This window comes from Nylanderia fulva, unplaced genomic scaffold, assembly GCF_048542155.1.
Source record: "Nylanderia fulva isolate GAGA-0341 unplaced genomic scaffold, ASM4854215v1 Scaffold166, whole genome shotgun sequence".
NCBI lineage: Eukaryota > Metazoa > Arthropoda > Insecta > Hymenoptera > Formicidae > Nylanderia > Nylanderia fulva.
Genome location: NW_028189901.1, coordinates 98,631 through 121,547, shown reverse-complemented (window position 1 = coordinate 121,547; position 22,917 = coordinate 98,631). Strand labels below are relative to the sequence as shown.

Here is a 22,917-nt window from a genome sequence, read left to right as displayed (position 1 = left end):
TCTTATGCCGTTTACGCGACGCGGTTCCGAGGATTTAGCGACGTGAGTCTTAAGCCCGCCGAAAGGAAACTGCGCTACATGAATTTTTTTCATCTGATTTATATCCCGTACCTTTCATTAGACTACTTATTTTTTCCCTAGCTTTTCTCTTAAGATTGTTACACGATTGTTCAAAATAATGTTTGACAACTACCTTTAACGGCATTTTATTTTCAACATCCGCGATTATATTAACCACGGCCCGCAAAGCTTCTTTACCCACTGCCCCTAAACCTCTAGTTAAATAAAGCAATACACGTCCGAACATTCCTCCGAGAAAACTACCTATTCCATGACCTCGTTGATAGGGTAAACCGACAAAAACTCGTGGAATTCCACCGCCGTGAGTTCCACCGTTTTGTAATTCGTTATAATACTCCGAATAATAATCTATATTAATTGACAAATCCCTTCTTTCTTATAAAGAAAAAATCTTTACAGAGTATTTTTAAAAATCTAATCGATACGTTTAAAATGTAAAGTCACCGTTAACGTGCCGGATTCAAATGGTATTTTTTTCCAGTATTGTCTTTTATATCGATTTCAATCCGTCGGAAATTCGTTAGGCGCACCGGAATATAATGCGGAGGTGAGAAATGTTTCACTTGATTCGTTCCAAATTTGTAATCGCGCCCTCCCCCCGTAACAGGCACTATTAGGAGAAGAAGAGTTTGCACATCGCCTGTTATGTAAGGCTCTCAAATATCACAATAAACGAACAGTTTATCGGGAATACCCAGCGCCAAACTACACGCTTTGTAACTATAGAATCCCTCGCGACGTATTCCATTTTCGTCAAAAGAACTGAGTTTAAGAAATATTGAAGTAGATTTTTCTTTGGAATTAAGTTTAGATGTCGTGAGCATAGAACAATAGTGACTTTTCTTCTTAGGAGCGTTATAAAGAAAATCAGCTAAACCGAGCATTTGCAGAAGTCTATCGGAAAATGCATATAATGAATCAGATTGCAACCAGCAGGACACACGAGGGAGAACAAAATACTACCGCCTGTAAATCTTGCTCCAAACGAAAATGGGAACCGACTTTTTTGCATGACGAATTAATCATGGAGACGAACTCTTCCATGTTATTATAAACGCCACACGGTATTACGGCTTCTTTCGAAGTTTCGGATTGAAACACCTCGATTTTTTTATTTTTCTCTTTAACTTGAGGGTCGATATCGACGAAACTGAGTATATTTTCTTCGCGCCTTATATGAAAAAAGGTATTAGGGAATTAAATTTTGCTCAACGCGACTTCCCATTCACCGTGTAAGTGCAGCGATTGAGGTAATTCCGTAATAAACGACGAGGTTTTATTGTTGGAAAAATAGCGCATACTGCTATTGCTTGGAAGAACCAGAAAAAATTGATTCGCCCTCATTTCAAAGAATAGTTAAATTCGAAGCGGGTATCCAGGAGTTAAATTTAGAAGGATAATCTTGCCAGCTAACTAATAATTGTTTATTGTTACCGCGTCCTCTGCTTTTTATCACACGATCGACGATAAATTCCTCGTCGCGTAAGTCTTTAATAACCGGTACTAATTTTTGTTCGTAAAAAATTCTGTCTATTACTTCACCCGATAAATCGCTTAATTCATATACGCGGGGTTTTCTCCATTCGAGAACTCGATGAATTCGAAATATCTCCTCGCTTCACTTCGCCTCGTATCCATTCTTGAAGGTTACTTTTGCTCTACTGACGCGTACGAGATCGTCCACGCGATATTTAGTCTTTTGTTTACGCCCACGCTTCTTTTTCTTTCCTTTATCGTTATCCCATCGTTGTTTCATATTTTCACACGCAGTACGAGCATTTTCTTGCGTAACGACAGCAAGTTGCATTTTGATGGTGGAATGACGAGTATGATTGTAAGCGTGAACAATATCTTGACGCGGTGACGTACCTATGTTACGTAGTAATCGAGCAAACTGATTTTTTCCGGTTGCTTCTACCGTTTTTTTCTCGCGTACCGCATCGTTTATAAGTTCCGCGATATTCGAACTCTCCACAATGTCGCCGTCTATAGTTACGAGCCCTTGTCTATTCCAGCCAATCTTAGATGACGGAGTATCGAGCAGATGTTTCATTAGCAAGCGTGCTTTACTACGATAACTTTTCGGAACACTATTAAGTATTTTTTGGATTATTTCCGCTGATTGAGTGCGTTTTTTCTCGAAACTATTACTAGTGGCACTAATGTTACCGTCGCTGCTAATTAAAGTTTGCGTTTCCATAAGTTCATCGTCATCATCGATGTTATCATCCTCTTGCTCTTTCGTGTCTTCGTTCTGCTCTCCATCGCGTTCACCGCTGGCGTCCACGTCTTTGCGTAAACGTTTTCTCGCAGCACGAACAAACTGGAGATAACGCTGAAGTACCTCCTTATACATTTTCCATCTTTCGTCCTCGCTGACCTGAGGCGTGAGATTCAGAATACGCCACATCTCTGCACCAAGCCGTGACAAAGGAGTTCCCGGGGTCCGTACGGAATTATTATTATTATTTTCCACATTCGATATCTTGGTAATTTTATTCAATGAATTATCAGCCGGCGCGTTAGAGGAAATTTCCGGATGTCGCTGCAGTCTTTCCAGATTTTCCAACGAAATCAAAATCATTTTTTTTGCTCTTTCCATTATTGAATCGTAAATATTTTATCTTTTTCACATTTGGCGCAACAAATATACACAGAATAGCGCCCTTTTTTAATCTCCAATGATCCGGGATAATATAGCTTCGAGAATAGGAACAAGATAGGGTAAGAATTCGCCGCGCTGCACTAATAATTTTCTCTTAACTTTCAAATTACCTTTTTTCGCAGCAATACGCCGTAGGATCGATTTATGTCTAGCAAGGCGTTTCTTTTCACTACTTGCAAACGGTACGTTACCTTTAAAAGTATTGAAAACGCACTCTTGAATACACTTTATGAGATTATTATCGACGGTGCGTAAAAACGCTGTTCTTTAATTTTTTTTTCAGATAACATAAAGTTTTCAAAAGACTCGTGTTTTTTTTGCCGATAGAGCGATTTGTCTTGCGATTTTTACCGCCCCGTCGGATGAATTCTTCGACGACGATGATGCCGGTTGCGATTTTTTTTCTTTTTTTACCATCGCAGTGTAATTGCACGAGTGACAAGTTGTGTGTGAATACAAGTCTTTTATACGCCTCCGCCTCTTTTGATCGATCTACGTGGAATGTACGCGTAATGCAACTTATTGTTGGGAAAGATACACGTCCGAAATCGATATTCATTTGGAGTCGATTGTTTTAAATCGAGCAATAAATACCCGTGAAGCTTCAAGGTACCGTCGTAGTACGCTTCTTCCATAAACTTAGAATCGTCCGGATATACTTGACGCGCTAAATGCCGAATTTGCGCGCGATCGCGTGGATTTTTGAAAACTACTATGTAATTCGCATTGAGAGATATGTCGCGTTGTCCGCGTCCCTGATGGAAGAGATTTTGCGAAATGAGAATAACACTGAGATTTTATGATGGCTTCCTTTAATAAACAGATCTACGATAACATCGCACGATGACGACTCTCTCATAAGATCGTCGATTATCACTAATTTCGGGGTGAGTGGATCGTAAGAATAATCTTCCGGGCGCGGTAAACCCTCGTGAAATTCGATTATATTTTTCTTCGAGTTTATCGGAACGTTATTTGCATATACGTTCTTTTTTCTTACGCTACTCTTCTCTTCTCTTTCATTTTCATCGCATTGCAGGCGTTGATAGGCATCTTGCCACTCGGCGTAATAAAATAAAATGCTCCCGAATCGAGCATCGGACACGTCGGACAAATAACGAAGAAATGTTTTTACGAAAATTGTTTTTCCACATCCCGTAGGCCCGTAGACAATTGACGTCCAAGGATGTTTCCAGCGTACATCCATTTCTCCAAAATGAACGCGATATTCACCGTTTACGTACAATCTCGTAAATGAAAGAAACTCTAATCCGGGACGTTCTTAAAAACAAAAAAATAACGTAAAGAGCGTCCGCGTATTTAAATTTTAATATTACTCATAGTATGAAATGAGTATGACGGAAAAAGCTTATTCGGGGGGCCAACCCGCGGCGCTCGCATGCTCGCGCTAGCGAATAGCGCCGATCAGCTGATGAGCGCCTAGTTAGCTCGCAACTACCGATCAGCTGATGAGCGCTACGTTGCGCTGCTCACAATCAGCTTTTAATCAAATGTTCTTGTTGGTGTGTATGTCTTGCGATAGTGGACGTAAGTAGTATAATGGCAGGTATGGCCCGTCAAAACAAACCCCCACCACCGACCCGTCTGGCGCCGGGTCTTATCTTATCTTTCCCCCACCACCGGCGTCTGGCTTTTCCGAGTGTGGGTGTTAGGGGGAAAGGGTGTTGGGGGAAAAAAAATGGCGACTGGCCCCGAAAGGTGGGGATGAGAATTTTTATTTTTTATTTTTTCTGATTTTCTCTGGATTTGAACCCGGGACCTCCGTGTTTCCGAGCAGGGTCCTAGTATGTTGAGCTAAACGAGATCTTACTAGTCTAAGGATTAGATGTGGTATTTAAGCTAAAGTTGCGTAGAGTACGGCATGGGGGTTCGGGTATACGTATGGCAAGGATAGCTCGTCGAATCAAATGGTCGATATTGGACGGGGGTGGGGTAAAAACAGTTCGGGTATACGTATGGCAAGGATAGCTCGTCGAATCAAATGGTCGATATTAGACGGGGTGGGGTAAAAACATTTTGGCCAAGAAAAGCGTCGTGCGGTCGACCGGTGGCAGGTAGTAAGCTGACAATGGCGTAGGGTAATAAAAAAGAACACGCAAATATTTGTACAGGCGAGCATTCCGACTCGCGTCACGATAAAAAATAATAATACATCGTCGTAGATTAGAAAGATGTCAGATAAAATTTTATTTTAAAATAACTCGCTGCTTAATGAAGGTAAACAGGAACATGCATGTGGAGGAAATTTCTGGAAAGAGGAAGTGAAAGAAAATTGAACAATAGTTTTAAAAGTACAAATATGGATTATATTTAAAATTTTTTACAGAACAAAATTTATTTATTCATACTAAATTCATTTTATATATTGTTATAAATTCGCTTATTTTTTTGTGAGTAAAAATTTTACGAATAAGTGTATGATTAAACGATCGTTATATTCACAATCTTCGGAAAAAAGAGCGAGAGACTGATAAGATTATAACCGTGCAAAATTTTGTTAAAATTTAATATTTCACTAAAATAAAAATGATTTTGCTTAAAAGGTTAATTATTATTATTAAATACTAGGGTAGGGAAACAATATTTTTTATTAAAATATATAAATTTTATTACTGAACAATATTTTTTATTAAAAATATAAATTTTTGTATTTATATTTACAGAGTATTTTTTTCTTATTACTAATATCTACATCTTCTAACTTTAGTTTAAATTATTCCTTGGTCCTTCCTATTATAAAAATAAAATTAAAACTACGGGTATTTTATAATTAAAACTACGATTTATAAAATATAATATAAAGTATAATATTTATAATATTTATGAAATACATTTACTTCTACAATATTTACACTTTTACATAATATTTGCATTTTTATGCAAGTGGCGGAAAACCCACAGCGTATCTCCGCAAAGATAGAAAAGTGTGAAGAGAGAGCGATGTCATGTTCTGGTAAATAACTGTATGGAAGAGAATATCGATTTTTGATAATCTTCGTTTGAATAACACAGGCTTGTATATTTTTGTTTTGTCACGCGTTATTATATCGTGAAATGCGGTTCGCCGAATGGCTTTAAAAACAAGATTTATCGATGTCCCAGGAATCGCCTCTTCAACTTGCTCTCCGCGCGCTCCCTCTTCCCGTTCCTCTTCTTCTTCTTCTTCTCTTTTTTTACGCAGCAATAATTCTCTAATACTATTAAAATTAACTAAACGTGAGTTTTCAAAATTCAAGGTTATACCCTTTACTTTGCAAACTTCGCGTGTGAGTCTTTCGGGTGTACGGACCACATATGCGTAAAATTTCGGACCACCGGATACGAACGACTCAATGTAACTAACTTGTCCGTAGCTAGCGAGTTTATCCGCCATGTCGCCTAAAAAATTACCCGTATGCGGTTCGTATTCCTGCGGATCTCCGCGACTTACATAAATACAGGAATCCGTGTCGTAATATAAAACGCGCTTGTCTAATTTTTCTAAATAATCATACATTTTTAATCGCGCTTGAGCCGTCGTGTAAGCCGCTATTATAACATTAGTAAGAAGCGAAGGTACGATCGCCTCCGCCTCTTCTCGTAGTCGAAACGAAACATATATCACCTCATCGTTTACAGGCAATATATCGGTTATTTCATGTTGAAGGCTAGTGAGCAAACTCATTAATCGTTCTTGTGTTTTGACAATCACGGTATTCGGTAAGTTTGCACGTTGACCAAATTTACCCCAAAAAGAATTCAAACATAATTTAGCCACCGAGCGTAAACCGGTATTGAGTGCAATGTTATCTTTTTCCAGAACGATTCCTTCTACTTCCTCATACTCGCGGATGTAACGCTCTTTAGCAACGTTATCGACACAGTCGCTTGGCCATCCGCTAGCTTCTTGCTTTAATTGTAGAAATGTATTGATGTATTCCGTAAATAGACCCCCTTGTCGCGTACCGAGTTTGTAACGAGTAATGTTATATTGCCAAATCTCACTAACCCTTGTCACAAAATATCCTTTCTCGATTGCTTTTCGTAATTCGCACGATATCCATGTACCTTCGAATTCGTCGTGAGCTTCGTGAGTACACGCAATCTGAGAAAATGTTTCGCAGCAACTACGACATAACGCAAATAATAATTTACCCCGCACGCGATAGGGTAATACAGGATGAAAGAGATCGCGGGGAGGAAGTATTTTACATCGCACAACCCCCCCGACTGAATCGAAATTATATCCCGGTGATAATCCGATTAACTCCTCGCATTCCTCACCTACGTATATTGTCGGGTGACCAATCGGAAAACCACCGGTCTTCAATACAAACGGATACAGAGAACATACATCCACGTAACGTATCTTTTCCGTACCCGTGATCTCGTATCGCGTTACGATATTTCCTGTGCGTCCGCCGTAAAATGAGTCTCGGGGATCGAGCGGTTTGGTGTCTATCATTTGATGTCGATGTAGATATTCACGCATTTCGACATTTTCATTTATCTCGCGATCAAAGTCGCATTCCCATTTCTCAATCACTCTATATCCGCGCTTTCGAAAGCGAAATGTCGTTGCAACGGTGTGCTCGTAACGTGAATCACACATATTAGTACGATCCGTCAAAAGCAGTCTATCGCGATTTACCCAAAAACATCTTGGACAACCATGCCAAAAACAACCGTGAAACTAATGCGTAATATTGCGTAACATTATTTTCTACCAACTCGTAGTATCCATCGACTAGCGTACCATCGCGTAATCGATATTCTCGAGCGCGACCGCCATGGATAATATGATGACCGAGCTCCCGCTCTTTCCATATCAACCATTGCAGGGCTTGACGCGAGTGAATATTCGCATGTCTGTATTCCCCCGTTGGAATGATACCGATCTCTCTTTCGCGTAAAAAGTTTTTTCTAAATACTCGCATACACCTTGAGGTGATGGTTGTGCATTCCTCGAATGGACACACGTTTTCACGCTCTAAGAATATTTTTCTAAAAGTCATACACGCTCGTCTAAGGATATCTACATTGTTACGACAATAAAGCAATATTTCACCTTGTTGAAAATCAAACACATAGTTCGCGCGCGTCATCTTGGAGTGCCACGCGAGAAATTTTTTGCGTTCTTTCATCTGCATAAAATCGGGTGAATAATATTGAACATCGGGTAACGCATCGACATAAGACTGATTATCGATAGTATTGAATAAATGTGGAAAAATGCCTTTATTCGTACCTTCTGCCAGTCCGAAAGCTTTGGGTAATTCGGATAAACGCATCGGCATGTAATTGATACTATCGATAAATTTCGTATGACCTAGCGTTAATACAATTATTTTCGTACCGTTTAAAATGACTCGAGGCTCTAAGACATGGTTTTCCACGATATATTTCAAAATAAATTGCGCGTCGAATGACTTCGCGTTATGCGCGATGCAAATTATTTGTTTAAAATATTTCGTCGGCCGCGTTACAAAATCTACAAATTCCTGCACGGGGTTGCGACAAAATATAAATTCGCGCACCAACGACATCGCACCGACATTTCATTTATTCCTGCACACTCTTCGCAAATTTGTTGAGCGACGCAGAGCGTAGGTACGTGAATTTTTACATTTGTGCTACCTTGGAGCGTTTTGTTTTGCCTTGTCTCAAAGTCATAAAACACGAATGCGACCCGGCTTTCTACGCGTTCGCGAGTCTGATTAATCGAACCTTCGGCGTCATCGTTGTCGTCGTTTCTCCGCTGATGCTGTTGTTGCTCGCTATTTCCATCCGCGTGTTCGGAAGTGCGCGGATCGGGACGATTATCGCTATGCCGACGAAGGGGAAGCATGTAACAAAGGTGATTCAAAGGTTGAAGAGAACGACACGTAACGCAATAAGCCGTGTCGCATTTGTGTTGTTTATTTCTTTGAATCAAACGTCCGCAATCTTTGCCAAAATCGCATAATTTCACAAACACTCCGACGTGATTTACCATCGTATGATTTCGCCGTGCAATGACGCTCCAAGCAGGCATGATTGAAAAATTCACGTCTACAATTATCGCACCTAATACGATCCGCGAATGATTGCTCACACGGCGGCTCTCCGTTACATCGCGGACATTTATTAGAGCATCGATGCTCTCTTACATCGGAGCGGTAACTTAAATTACATGGGATGCAATATCCCCGCCCGCCTGCTGCTGCATTTAAATTTAAAATTACATCGAAATGTTTATTATTTGAACGGTATAATAGATTTAGACAAGTTTTTATTTCCCGCTGCAGAGTGGTTAGAAATACGTTTCCATCGAATAGCGGATTACCGCCTCGACCAAAAGTATCGTCGTTATATATTATTATCGCGACATTTTCGCTCGCGAGATATTGCTGAAAACGCTCGATTTCAACAATTCCACTCCCTTCCTCCGGAATCGTGACACCGGCATTTCTCGTAAGTTGCAACGCTAACTAGCGCTGTAACACCGAGTTTTGTCTTTTCACCGCATTTCATTTCGCGTGTAACTCTCCCGTACGTAAATTTCCATGCTCGTTAAAAATTAGAGCCGATACAAGCGCGCAAGAAAGACATAAATTATCGGTATTGGAAATTGTTAAAATCGAGCGTTTTGCAATAACATTGAGCGTAAGCTCGTTACGTCCGCGACCAATGGGAGGGGTGACTTTAAAAATCCGAATGTTAAATTCTTTTGCTATATCGTGTCTTCCGCAGCTTTGCGCTAACGAGCTTACGAGTTCTCAAATATTTTTGTAAGTTAAATCTCGCGAATGTCGGAACGATATACCTACGGGGCCGCGGGTTAAACTTGCGGAATCAAAAGACATACCGACGTAATCCCTCGCACGAATGCAACGCGTACTCGTGAAGTTCGCGAAACGCATTTTCTAACCACTCATACGCGTTTGCTCCTTCGGATATCGGCCGAATACGAAAACTAATTTTTCGTCCTTCTACACCAAAAGTTCTAAACCGACGCACGTTTTCCGCTAACATTATTAAATATCTTAAATTACCATTAGGCTCTTGATTCGCTATTTCTTCCACCGCTTCTTCTTCTTCTTCTTCCTCTTGCCCGCCAGCAGCCGCTAAATGTCGCTCTTCGACATCGTCGGATTCCTCACCGGAGCGGGTTTGAGAATCTTCTTGGTGTATTTTGACGTTCCTTCCCCCGCCACTCTGTACTGTGAGAAATAAAAAATTATATTAACAAAATAAAATATTTAATAAAATATTATTCTCTTACGTTTGAATTTTTATTAATAATGTAAAATGGTTATTAATAATTATGTTAAGTTCATTTACGTTTTAATATTCTTTTACCGAGGCATTTGTATCACCCTGCGTGGGTTAATACTTCGGTGAATATGAAATTTTGGGCGCGATGTTAGGAGAGAAAGAAATTCCTAATAAAATTTTATTTTAATTAAAATAAACAAAAAATTTATACGTAGGAGAAGATTAAGTATAAAATATGCAATTATTACCTTCCTCAGTCATCGCCCCGCTATCTTCTTCTTCTTCTTCTTCAGAAAACGTGGCGTTATTTTCATCTCCCACTTCTTCTTCTTCTTCATCTCCCGTTTGTTCTACTCGATCTTCCGGCTCTTCTTCTTCTTCATCTTCCGTTTGCTGTATTTTTTCTTCTTCCAACTCTTCATCTTCCTCTTCCTCCTCCTCCTCCTCCACTTACTCCTCCTCGTTCACTTCCTCTTCCAGCTTCTCTTCATCTTCCGAAATCGAGTTTATTTTCTCGTCGATTTCCTCCTTCTGTTCTCGCTCCTCTACGACCACGTTTTCATTCGCCGCGTCATCTAATATTCATCAGTCATATATTATTAGTATTTCACATAATTAAAAAATATTTTGTGTTGATATATACCACTGTAGTATTTTTCTTACTTACTTTCAATCGAGTAAATATGACCGCTTCATCGAACAGACTTACTTCGCGAACCCGCGCTTCTTCCACGTCTTTGACACTTTCGGCTAAATCAATAACCGGGTGTTCCATCTTTGGCGTTAACACGATGCGTGCACGACCTGGAACGTATAACATTTTTATTAAAAAATTTCTTGTTTAATATAATGTTTTCTAGCAGCGCGATATAATTTATGATGTTAAAAACTCACGCGAAGGCCCGGGCTCCGGCGAAGAATCCGCTCGTCGTCTTCTATTTAACCTTAATCTAAGTGATACGGGGCGATTCTCCAGTACACGCAACCGGTTTCCTGTAACGCATGCGACAGGGCGTACGATAGCTAAAGTTTTAGCGATTTAAATAAATAAATAATTGGGGTAGTTTTAATTAATTTATTTATAATTAAGTGTAATAAAAATAAAAACTTACCATTATTATCTCCTCCCCGCAGAACTCGATGAAAATGTAGGAGGAGATATTCTATGTAACCTGCTGTATCGTTTTCCTTCTCACCATCGAAATAGTATCGCGACTCGATCATCTCACCCGCGATAATCACTAATTCGCGAAAAACACTAAAATGTCTTAGTCGGAATAATACCGCTAGCACAGCGCTGGGACATTCCTCCGCAATTTTTCCAAAAATATTAAAGCATTTCTCTTCACTCGCGCATGCTAATTCATATATATGCTTGGAAAAATTTTTCCCGCATAAACTCTGCGCTAGTGATAGACAAATTTCAATTATTGTACTTTTTTCGAACTCATTATTGAAATTTAATAGTACACTTACGTCGAATACGTGAGTACGCGAGAAACGAAATTCAAAAATGTAACTAGCTAACTTAACTCCGAGAGCCGTATTTATACGTGTTTATGGAAATCAAGATGGGGAATTTTCAGGTATCTTTTCTCGATTTTATTTTTTTTCTCATAGTCGTGTATTTTTACCCATGTTTTATATTCATATATATATACGAGGTGTGTTCAAAAAGTATCGCGAATTTTGAATTTCCGCGGGTTACGTATATTCGATTTTCGATTTTTTTGTGGCGTTATGTTGGTACTCATGTTTCTCATTTATGCCGACAAGTACGGCCATTTTGAATGTTCAGTTAATTTTTGACAGCTGCTTTGCTTGCACGTGTTTTGGCTCGTCTTCGATTTTTGCCTATTCCAAAAAATGGATCAAAGAATCTGTATCAAATTTTGTGTGAAAAACAAAATTAAGTGCGCGGACGCATTCCGAATGTTGACTGTGGCATATGGTGAAGCTACCTTGGACCGAAGCAACGTTTATCGGTGGTACAAAATGTTTTCCGAGGGCCGAGAAGATGTGAACGACGAAGAGCGTGCCGGACGCCCGAGCACGTCAACAACAGACGAAAACATTGATGAAGTGAAGAAAATAGTATTGGTCAATCGTCGAATCACCGTTAGAGAAGTTGCTGAGGACCTAAACATATCGATTGGCTCGTGCCATTCGATTTTTACCAATGATTTGGGCATGACACGGGTCGCCACGAAATTTGTACCAAAATTGCTCAATTTCGACCGCGAATTTTTGGCCAAAAACAACACACTAATAATGCCGCAGCCACCGTATTCCCCAGATCTGGCCCCCTGTGACTTTTTCTTGTTCCCGAAACTGAAGAGGCCCATGAAAGGACGACGCTACGCTACGATTGAGGAGATAAAGACGGCATCGAAGGAGGAGCTGAACAAGATCACAAAAAATGATTTTTTGAAGTGCTTCGAGGATTGGAAAAAACGTTGGCACAAGTGTATAATATCTGGTGGGGATTACTTTGAAGGGGACAAAATAGATATTCATGAATAAATAAATAATTTTTAAAAAACACAAAATTCGCGATAATTTTTGAACACACCTTGTATATATATATGGTAATATTTACTTAGATACAGAAAATATTTAATCTAGGGCGATATTTACTTAGCTACAAAAAGTTTATGGAAATCAAGATGAGGAATTTTCAGGTATCTTTTTTTGATAGCGATAGGAATTTTATATTTTCTCTGTAGTCAGATTTAAAAATTATATCATTTATATTGTTTAAAAAATTTCCCTTCCACATTAAAAATTATATCGTTTATATTGTTTAAAAAATTCCCCTGCCACATAATTTTTATTATACTACGCATGCATTTTCTCCCTACCACTTTTCTATTTTATCTTCCTTCTTATAAATTTTCTTGAAAATCTTCGCTCACTCGTCTTTCATCGCTCGAACTTTCAAGTTTGTTAGTAAAAAGATAGTTAGTTAGTAAAAAGTTCTCTATTTTTCGATTTTACCGCGTCTTTGATTATTAAATCTTTGATTTTCTACGCGGTGGCAACTACCATGAACAATCTTAAGAAAATCGAGCAACAACCGCGCATGTTGCTGTCAACAACATACGGATTAAATTCATCCTACACGACGAAAATTCAAGTGGGTCTTATGACAGAAGACAACGTCGAACTGGATTTTCTGCCTGCTGTTAAATTAACATCTCACGGAGCTGCAGGGATTTGCTTCGACATGAAATCGTGGCAAAAATTTCAAGAAAACATGGATACAATGTCGCACTACTTAAACAGTGATAAAATTAATTTGAGCTCGATCATCTTTAACAAGATAATTATAAATTTCACTACCGCATATGGTGCTAGAGCTATACTAATAACGTATCGTGAAAACGAGCAAGAAGATCTTTCTTCCGAAACTGCGGAGGATGCAAACGCAAACGGACCGAATGCGAAGAAACGTAAAACTTACAACATTGCGATAGTCATGCAGAAAACGACTTTTCAAGGTATAGAAAATATAGTTGATTGTGTGAACGCTAATTTAAATCGCCTAAATTTTATTTCAATTAATGTCAACAAATGTGCTCGATATTTAATTAACGAAATACAGTTAAATCTTCCTGTCAACGGTAGAATCAATAACAGTATCGTGAAACTCACGATCAGAGGTAACAGTAAGGAAATAGAACGTAATGTACGCACCCAGCTGAAAGATTTAATATTTCTCGATGTATACTTTGAGATAACATTTTTAGAAATAATTTCACTTTATTTCGAACAAATTGTACATGCAATCATAACAAAACGTAAATCTTAATAATTATTCGACGAATATTTTCTTGAAATGTTTGTGAATAATTTTGTTCTGTAAAAATATTTTAAATATAAACCATATTTGTACTTTTAAAACCACTGTTCGATTTTCTTTCACTTCCTCTTTCCAGAAATTTTCTCAACGTGCATGTTCCTGTTCACCTTTATTAAGCCGCGCGTTATTTTTAAATAAAATTTTATCTGCCATCTTTTCAACAATAAGCATTCTTTCTAATCTACGATAATGTATTTTTTTATCGTGACACGAGTCAGAATGCTTGCCTGAACAAATATTTGCGTGTTTTTTTTTTTTTTATTTTTTTTATTACCCTACGGCATCGTCAGCCACTACCTGTCACCGATCCCCGTTCGACCGTATGACGCTTTTCTTGGTCAAACTGTTTTTACCCCATCCCCGCCCAATATCGGCCATTTCATTCGACGAGCTATTCTTGCCATACGTATACCCGAACCTCCATACCGTACTCTACGCAACTTTAGCTTAAATGTCTCATCAAATCCTTAGACTAGTAAGATCTCGTTTAGCTCAGCATACGAGGACCCTGCTCGGAAACGCGGAGGTTCCGGGTTCAAATCCAGAGAAAATCAGAAAAATAAAAAAAATTCTCATTCCAAACTTTCGGGGCCAGTCGCCATTTTTTTCCCCCAACACTCGTAGTCGGAAAAACCAGACGCTGGTGATGGGGGAAAGACAAGCCACGCCCACGGCGCCAGAGAGGCTTGTGGTGGGGGTTTGTTTTGACAGGCCATACCTGCCACTATACTACTAAACAGATATGTCCACTATTTATGCTATTATTATGGTAGGAAATACTATAGGAACAAATATTCCTTTCGAAAAATTATTTGATTATGTAGAACGAGTAGACCAGGATATTTGCGACAAGAATTCAAGGAACACCAGATAAAGTTTAATATGATTGCACAAAAAATTATTTATATTTTGTAAGTTTGAATTTGTTTTTCATCATTTGAAAGTGCACTTTCATCATTACCATTTAAAAAAATATAAATTCTGTTTAATTATGAAAGAAAATAAATAGCAAATATAGAAATTAATTGCAGTTTTTATAAAATAGTCAACTTTAAATTGTTTATTTGTGTGCAGGATGTTTCCTGAAACGTTTGAAATGATTATGCAATTGATTGAGCCAGCTTTAACTCTAACAAATACAACAGGAAGAAAACAAATATCGGCAGAAAAACAATTATTAATAACATTATAGTTTTTAGCTACTCCAGATTCTTATAGGTATTTACTTTTATTCTTATACTCTAATAAAATAATAATATAATGACTATTTTAATATTCACTGCTATTACTGAAAATCTATAATTTACGTCATATACATACATACACTATAGATTTTCAGTTTTGGCAATATCAGAATGCAGTTTTTTTGTTATTTTTAAATGTAGAGTTGTGTAGCATATATATTTATTTTCGCAGATCAATACATGTCCAATTTGGTGTTGGAAAAGCAACAGCATTCAGAGCAGTAAGAAGGGTAACTTATGCCTTGCATTGTTTTGCACCAAGATTCATTCGAGTGGCCAAAAAATGAAGTGCTACACCGTACTATTGAAGAATTTGCGAAAGCAAGGTTTTCCTAATGTAATCGGAGCCCTTGATAGATCATATATTAGAATTAGAGCTTCAAAGGAAAATCCTGCTTCATACATATGCAGGAAACAATTTCATGTGATTCACTTGCAAGCGGTATGTAATGCAAAAACAGTTTTTATTCACTGCTATGCAGGACATGTCGGCTCAGTACATGATGCAAGAGTGTTGAGAAATTCTGCATTTGCAGAATTACATTGAAATGCCAAATGAATACTTTCCTTTCGATACTCATTATAGCAGATTCTGCATATGCAATTTTTCCGCATTTAATGGTTCTATTTAAAGATAATGGCCATCTCACAGCACTTCAAAAAAATTATAACTTTTGTTTGTTATCAACCAGGATGACCATAGAGCGAGCGTTTGGATTATTAAGGGTTCCGTATTTTGTTAGATTGCTTACTCCTGACTGATATAAAAAAAAATACAAATTATATTAGCTTGTTGCGTTCTCCATAATATTTGCACTCTAAGAAATGGTGAGTTTCCAGATGTAGTATATTGTCACGTCCTGGGCTTCAAATTCTGCGCGTTTACGCGCGTTCACGAGTACGCATAGTGGAGGAAACCTGAACAAGCGGGGCCGAGCGGTAGAACACGCGTGGTCAGGAGTAGGGGAAGAACTCGCGAGGACAGGATAACAGATGGAATACGGAGATTGGGAAGTATTTTAATAATTAAAATGTATAATTAGTTAGTACTTACTACCGTAATAATGAATATTATTAACTGATAATAAAAGGATATTATAATAAAGTTTGATAATAATTTATTTAATAAAATTTTTAAGTATTTCTCAATATCAATCGTTTAATAAGTAACAAGGTTAGTAATTATGTAAAATAATAAATACATCAATAATTATTTAAATTAGCAATTATGTAAAAATAATACAAAATCACCTAATCTGTAACAATGCTCAAGCTCGTATGTAAACAAACACAATGATAACTTATTAAATATTACGAGGCCATGTGAAACAAGCAATAAAAAAGTATTATAAAACTTGGAAAAAATTTTAATTTAAAAAAAAACCAATTACAAACGTTTCGAACTATACTTAGTCTTTTTCAGTGCGCAATGAAACAATAATAATAAATAAAAAAATAAATAAAAATTCTAATAAAAAGTCGCAATACAAAGTCAAAATAAAATAAAAATTAGATAATTATGTCAAAATTAAAAGGCGAAATACGTTAACAATATATTGAAATTATTAAAAATAGTTCAACACGAGAAGTCCCAATTAGAAGCAAAAATCGAATTAAAATAATTTATCCGGCTAATCAATAAATATTTTAAAATTATTATTCAAACCTCAGAGTGGCACTTAAACATTACTCCAAACCAATCACTCATCGTTAGTCGGCGAAAGACTATCAGTCTGGCAATGATCATGTCCATCCTCTCCAAGTTATTTAATATTTGATATTATAAACTGAATTTAAAAAGAAATTTTATATTATAAAATAGAAATCTACTTATGTATATGTAAAAATTAAAAATTAAAAATTAAAAATTAGTTACTTGTTGCTTACAATTGTTCCGAATAAATTGAGATGACAATGCCTCTAATTGTTGTTGAACTTAGTACTTGACTGATGTCAAGTCATTTAAAAAGTTGAATAAATAGGTGTCAAGTCGCAAAACATAAACATTTTAATAAGTCTAAAAATTCGCTATTTCTTCTAGAATGTCAAAATAAGCGTTGTTGAGCAATTCGGTGTTTGTATTATTATTTATACCATGCTTTTGTTCCTTTATGTGTATCATCTCCGAGATAAGTCTTTTATAATAGTAAGATTCGATATCAAGTATTTTAACGTTATCCCAATCAAAAGCATGTTTTTTATCTACAATATGTTCAGAGACCACCGAATGCTTGGAAGAATCAAATCTAAAATTACATAGCAAGATGAAGGATTATTATAGTTATTTTATTAAAATTCCCATTTATAGCAATAAATATAATATATTAAAAGCAATAAATATATTATATATTTAAAACTTATGATTTTATATCATGAATATTCCACCGCCGACATATATTGCCTAAAATATTATTTTTAAAATCGCCAATGTTTTATTAGAAAAAAATTTCCCTATAAGCGCATGATATTATTTAATATTCTAGGCGTATTTTTAAAATATTAAATATTTTAAGAATATATATTAAATATTCTAAAACTACTAGAATATTGCTTAAATATTAAATAATATTATGCGCTTACATGGTTTATGCACAATACAATTCAAATTATAATAAATATTTTTAAAGTAATAATAATAAATTTATTCTATATAATGTATAATAATATAGAAAATATTGAAAAAAAAGAAAAAGAATTTATAGAAAAAGTGGGACGCGAACTGGCAACCTTTATACTTGTAGTTCGTTGCTAAGTCCGCTGTGAGTCGAAAAAACTAAGGAATGTACTAAACTTCACACCGCGATTTCTCATCAACGCTTGAGAGACGCATTGTCTTCAAATAATATGTATTACTTTTATATGAATACTATATTTCTACAATAGTTCAATAAAATCGGTGACCCGAAGGGTTGAAACTTTTATATATTATAATTCAAGGGTAGGTGCTAATTAACGCTAAGATAGGTTGGATACGTTGATAAGACTTTTATAATCTCAAAACAATCAAATTCATAAAATCAAAGGAAGATTTAAAAATAAGGCATTTTTGACCCAGAAGCAGAATTTAAATCAACCATTGTAAACTATTTTTGAGATTCTATAAAATAAATACTTTAAATACTTTAAGCGCTACAACTTTTGTTTGAAATTTTTTTTTAAATGTATTTTATAAATGCAGTTTATAAAATATTCAATAATTTCCAAACTTTAAGCACATCCTGTAAGTGTAAAGTAAATTATGTAAATCAAAACATTAAATTCTCCACATTACTACTTATTTTTCCATATATAAGTGTATAATTGATTTTATTTTGAATAGACATCATGGCTATAAAGTTTAAAATCTTTATATGACTTCCAATAATCGATAATAAATTTTGATTTTCACAACTTTCCCCGGACCTGGTGAACAAATAATTGTTTTTTTTTGTTTCTAAAAAATTCCAAAAAGTTTTCAGTTGTTGATTTATGTAGGTTCTGCTTTTAGGTCAAAAATAGTTTATTTTGACATCTCTCCTTAAAAATATAATAAAAGAATGGCAATTTCTTGTAGAAAGACCGCGCGCTCGAAAAACGTCGACCAAGAAGGACGATTGGCTTGCTAACACCGAGAACATCGTCGTAAAAAGCAAAATTTTTTTTTACTAGTATCTACGTCTTAAGCGTCGTCTCAAGTGAGGGCGACGTTATGTCGCCGAATTTCTTTCACAAGAGAAAACCGGTTACAAAGGAAATATTTTGAAGATTTCTGAGGATAGCTGATGAAGCTTTGGATGGAGGTTGTGACCCTGGAAAACTGCACATTTTCAATAAGACGGCGCTCTCGCTCACATCAGTCATTTAATTCAAAATTAGCTCTCTAACGTGGATATGTTTTGGTCGAAGGAGGATTTCTAGCCTTGTAATAATCCCGATCTTAACCCTCTCGACTACTACGTGTGGAGTGTAATCGAAAGACACACCTAGTCTAGACATCTCAAAGTTGTTTCCCTTCGGGCACTCATCGAAGTAGCGTATACGATTATAGATCACGAAGACATGTCGCACTTTAGAACAAAAATTTGGGAAAATTGATAGAAGCGTAAGACGACTATATTAAATAAGAAATTTTATAAATGGGATATAAAAACTTTTTTTGTATTTTTCATATTAAATAAAATAAACTTTTCCACGTAACGAACTTTTCTATAAAACATTTTTTTTATATTCTAATAGGATTATATACCAATACATCTGTCATTGACATCATGTTACTTACCTGCTATTTCCGTCCAATAATAATGAAATATTTTCGACACGTTCATTGTGTACTTCTACTCAATTCTGTGAGCAATTGATATGATTATGTTCAGTTTGTACCTCGAGAAAGAAAAGGATTTAATATAAAAAAAACTTATTGTTAGCTACAACTAATATCTAAAAAGTCAAACATTCAACACTATTCTGTCTGATTAGCTTATTGTTCTGTCTTTTATAACTAGTGAAAGATAGAACTTTGTACTTGACGATCCATGTAATTTATATGCAAATATATGTATCTTAAGACTTTATGAAAAAAAATTAAAAGTAAAATATCTTTCGGGATCAAATAAAAATGTAATAAAAAATATAAAGGCAATGAGAGCCAGCACGGTTAATGGGGCACACAAATTTATTAAATTAATAATAATATAAATATGATAATTTAAAATCAATTGATACAAAGTTTTGCTCGTATATTGTAAATACAACTAGTGATAAATAAAAAGGCCAACTTATCGAGCAATTATTAGAGTTGTTCTGTCAAATAAAATTTATTCCATGTATAAACTAAACATAAAACATTATGTAAAAGCTACAAACATTCTATACTCAAACTTAAATAAAAATTACAATCATTATAAAATAAACGTTTCAACCACACGCGGTCTTCCTCAGTATTATATTACAGTAATTATTAAAAAATACAAAATCATACAAAAATTCCACATAATATCGAAAATTAATGTTAGTTTTTCAATAAGAGTCGAGAATTTATAAGCAATTAAAGCGTGTTTCAATCCGTCATATCCAACAAATGTTCGCTTCGATATGATCTTTAATTTTAATCAAATCTCGAAAAGTTTCATCGTTAATATGCGAGAAATTAATACGTTCCGTAGGCGCTGCGATTAATAAAAAATTGACGATTAACGTATGTCAAAAATTAAAATATATATCCTTAACAATTAGCAATATGCTTACTTGACATCGTCCTTTTTGACAATTTTAACCACGTTTTTTTGAAAAAGTTATTGAAGATGACACAAGATAAGACCAACAATATAAAAAGACACCTCATTTCAAACTCTGCCTAGTTTATACATGGAATAAATTTTATTTGACAAAACAACTCTAATAATTGCTCGATAAGTTGCCTTTTTATCTATCACTAGTTGTATTTATAATATTTTAAATTGGCCAATAGAGCTCAAGCGCGAAAAATTAATTCCTCGGAACTATATCTCTTGGTTTGAGATTACTAAGTTCCATATATAAATTAATCTCGAACTTACATATGGAGAAATAAGCGAGAAAAATATAGGTCCAAAAAGTCGCTGAAGAGGGAAACGAACCCTTCACTTTTCATCTTTCACTTTTGAAAAGTTGCGTTGAAAAGATGCGGGTTCGTTTCCCGCTTCAGCGACTTTTCGGATCTATATTTTTCTCGCTTATTTCTCCATATGTAAGTTCGAGATTAATTTATATAATGAACTTACAAGGGGAGTTCGAGATTGACTATTCACCGATTTTGATCTCCTTTGGTGTGTTGAATCTACATAAAAAAAAAGTTGATCCATGTTCGAGGTTTTCGTCCAATGCGCCTTCTAAAAAGAATTTTTTTTCCTCGGATTTGAAAAAATTGCCAGGTTCGTTTTTAGGCTTAAAGAAAGATACACTTTCGATCTGTGCCGCTAGTCCAGTGGTAGAGCGCAAAAATAGTAATTCCGGGATCCCGCGTTTAGAACTTTGGGCTGCCATAATGTTTTTTTATTTTTTTAATATTTTTTTATTATTTTATAACATGTATTATTTATTATGATAAATAAATATTTGGCATACTAATAATGTTAGAATAGAATGTATATTCTAACATTATTAGTATGCCGAATATTTATTTATTACAATAAATAATACATATTATATAAATATAAGTATATACAATAATAAAAAAATATAAAAAATTAAAAAAATTAAAAAAATTATGACAGCTCAAAGTCCTGAACCCGGGATTACTATTTTTGTGTTCTGCCACTGGACTAGCGGCACCGATCAAAAGCGTATCTTTCTTTAAGCCTGATAACAAACCTGGTAATTTCTCCAAATGCAAGGAAAAACAATTTTTTTTTTTTTAGAAGGCGCATTGGACGAAAAGCTCGAACACTCAATTTTTTTTCGATATAGATTCACCACACCAAAGGAGATCAAAATCGGTGAAGAGTCAACCGCGACCTCCCTTTGTAAGCAAATAAACAGATAGAAAGCGGTAGGTCGGACTCGGTGGGCATGCCGGACGGCTTATTTGTTATATGTTGCTGAGTCTCAAACGTATCATTGAAAGGATAATGTGAAAGATGGTCTTCTCGTTCTTCTTTTTACAATTGTCAGGTAGGATGGTATGTTTGAAATAAAGATAACTCGAACACTCGAAATTAAAATATAAGAAAAGACTCGCAAATCAATTTATTCTCCAAGTACAGACCAAAAGACTCCCGCACGTATAATTTTCCCAACCGTATTATAGCGCTTCTCAAAAGAGAGTGACAGTTAGTCGCCGGTCTTTTTTGGAGCAGGGTCTTCGAACAGTGCCCCACTCCTGTTACGCTCCTGTGTTGCGCCTGCTCGGATGCGCACGCAATAAACAGCTGTGTAAGACGCATGGTACGCAATATGACGAGTTCCGCCGGACGCATATATTTCTTACAACTCGGCCAGCCTGATTTGAACTTCGTCTCGAAGTTAACTACATTACGTACAAATCGGTAAGTCGTTAGATAACTATGATCATTACTAATCCGCCGCTAGCACTTTATACATATATCGCGTTGAGGTTATCGTGATACATTCTTTTCCCCTTTTTTTTTTTTTTTGTTCGTTTACTATTCTAACTACGACTTAAATCTAATACACATATTCTATTTACAACTATGAATTAATTTTCAGGTTTCTTCGGCGCCTTGATCCACGGTTTTATTCGATCGACAGACAGTATTGTATCTAAGGGTTTTTGCTTAATGTTAAAACCTGGAATATCTTGGATCACGTATCTATGGTTCCCGAGGACCTTCGCAACCTGGTAAGGTCCTTTGTAATTAGGTTTCAACTTTGAATTAATTCCAACTTTATTTCGGTCGTCCCTAATTAGAATACGATCTCCAATTTTATATATCGTTGGTTTCTTACAGTGCTTGTCTCGGTACATTTTATTGTAATCCCTTACTACCTCAGTCGCTCGCAACGCATTTTCCCTGCTAATATCCCTTTCTTTTTCAAGGTTCGCATCGATATCTACAAGAGCTTGCGTAAACCTGGCTAGGGAGCTATCGCCGTGGCTACGTTGATCGAAGCCAAACATGATCTTTGCCGGTGTAACCTTGATTGCGGAATGGTATGTATTATTGAGCACGTATTGCATATCATTTAGACGCTCTTTCCATCCACTCGGTGTCTCTATTAATTTAGTGAGGGACGATTTGATGAAACGATTCACCCTCTCAACCATACCGTTTGCCCACGGGGCCGCCACCGCAACCTTTCTATGCTTGATGTTTTTCTCTTTCATGACTTCT

The 22,917-nt window shown here is 36.1% G+C and overlaps 3 long non-coding RNA genes across 3 annotated transcripts in view; all 3 read right to left on the bottom strand.

Annotated features, from left to right (window-relative positions):
• LOC146723817 (uncharacterized) overlaps nucleotides 1-22,917 on the bottom strand; it is a 135,485-nt gene that overhangs the window by 62,816 nt on the left and 49,752 nt on the right. The gene's annotated exons all lie outside the window — the stretch shown is intronic.
• LOC146723824 (uncharacterized) lies at nucleotides 10,257-11,935 on the bottom strand. Its single transcript, XR_014924335.1, has 3 exons — nucleotides 10,898-11,935; nucleotides 10,671-10,807; nucleotides 10,257-10,578 (listed from the first exon to the last, which is right to left on the bottom strand). It is a non-coding gene; the product is annotated as an uncharacterized LOC146723824 (long non-coding RNA).
• On the bottom strand, nucleotides 16,211-19,570 carry LOC114945795 (uncharacterized). Its single transcript, XR_014924334.1, has 4 exons — nucleotides 19,368-19,570; nucleotides 19,072-19,155; nucleotides 16,997-17,355; nucleotides 16,211-16,896 (listed from the first exon to the last, which is right to left on the bottom strand). It is a non-coding gene; the product is annotated as an uncharacterized LOC114945795 (long non-coding RNA).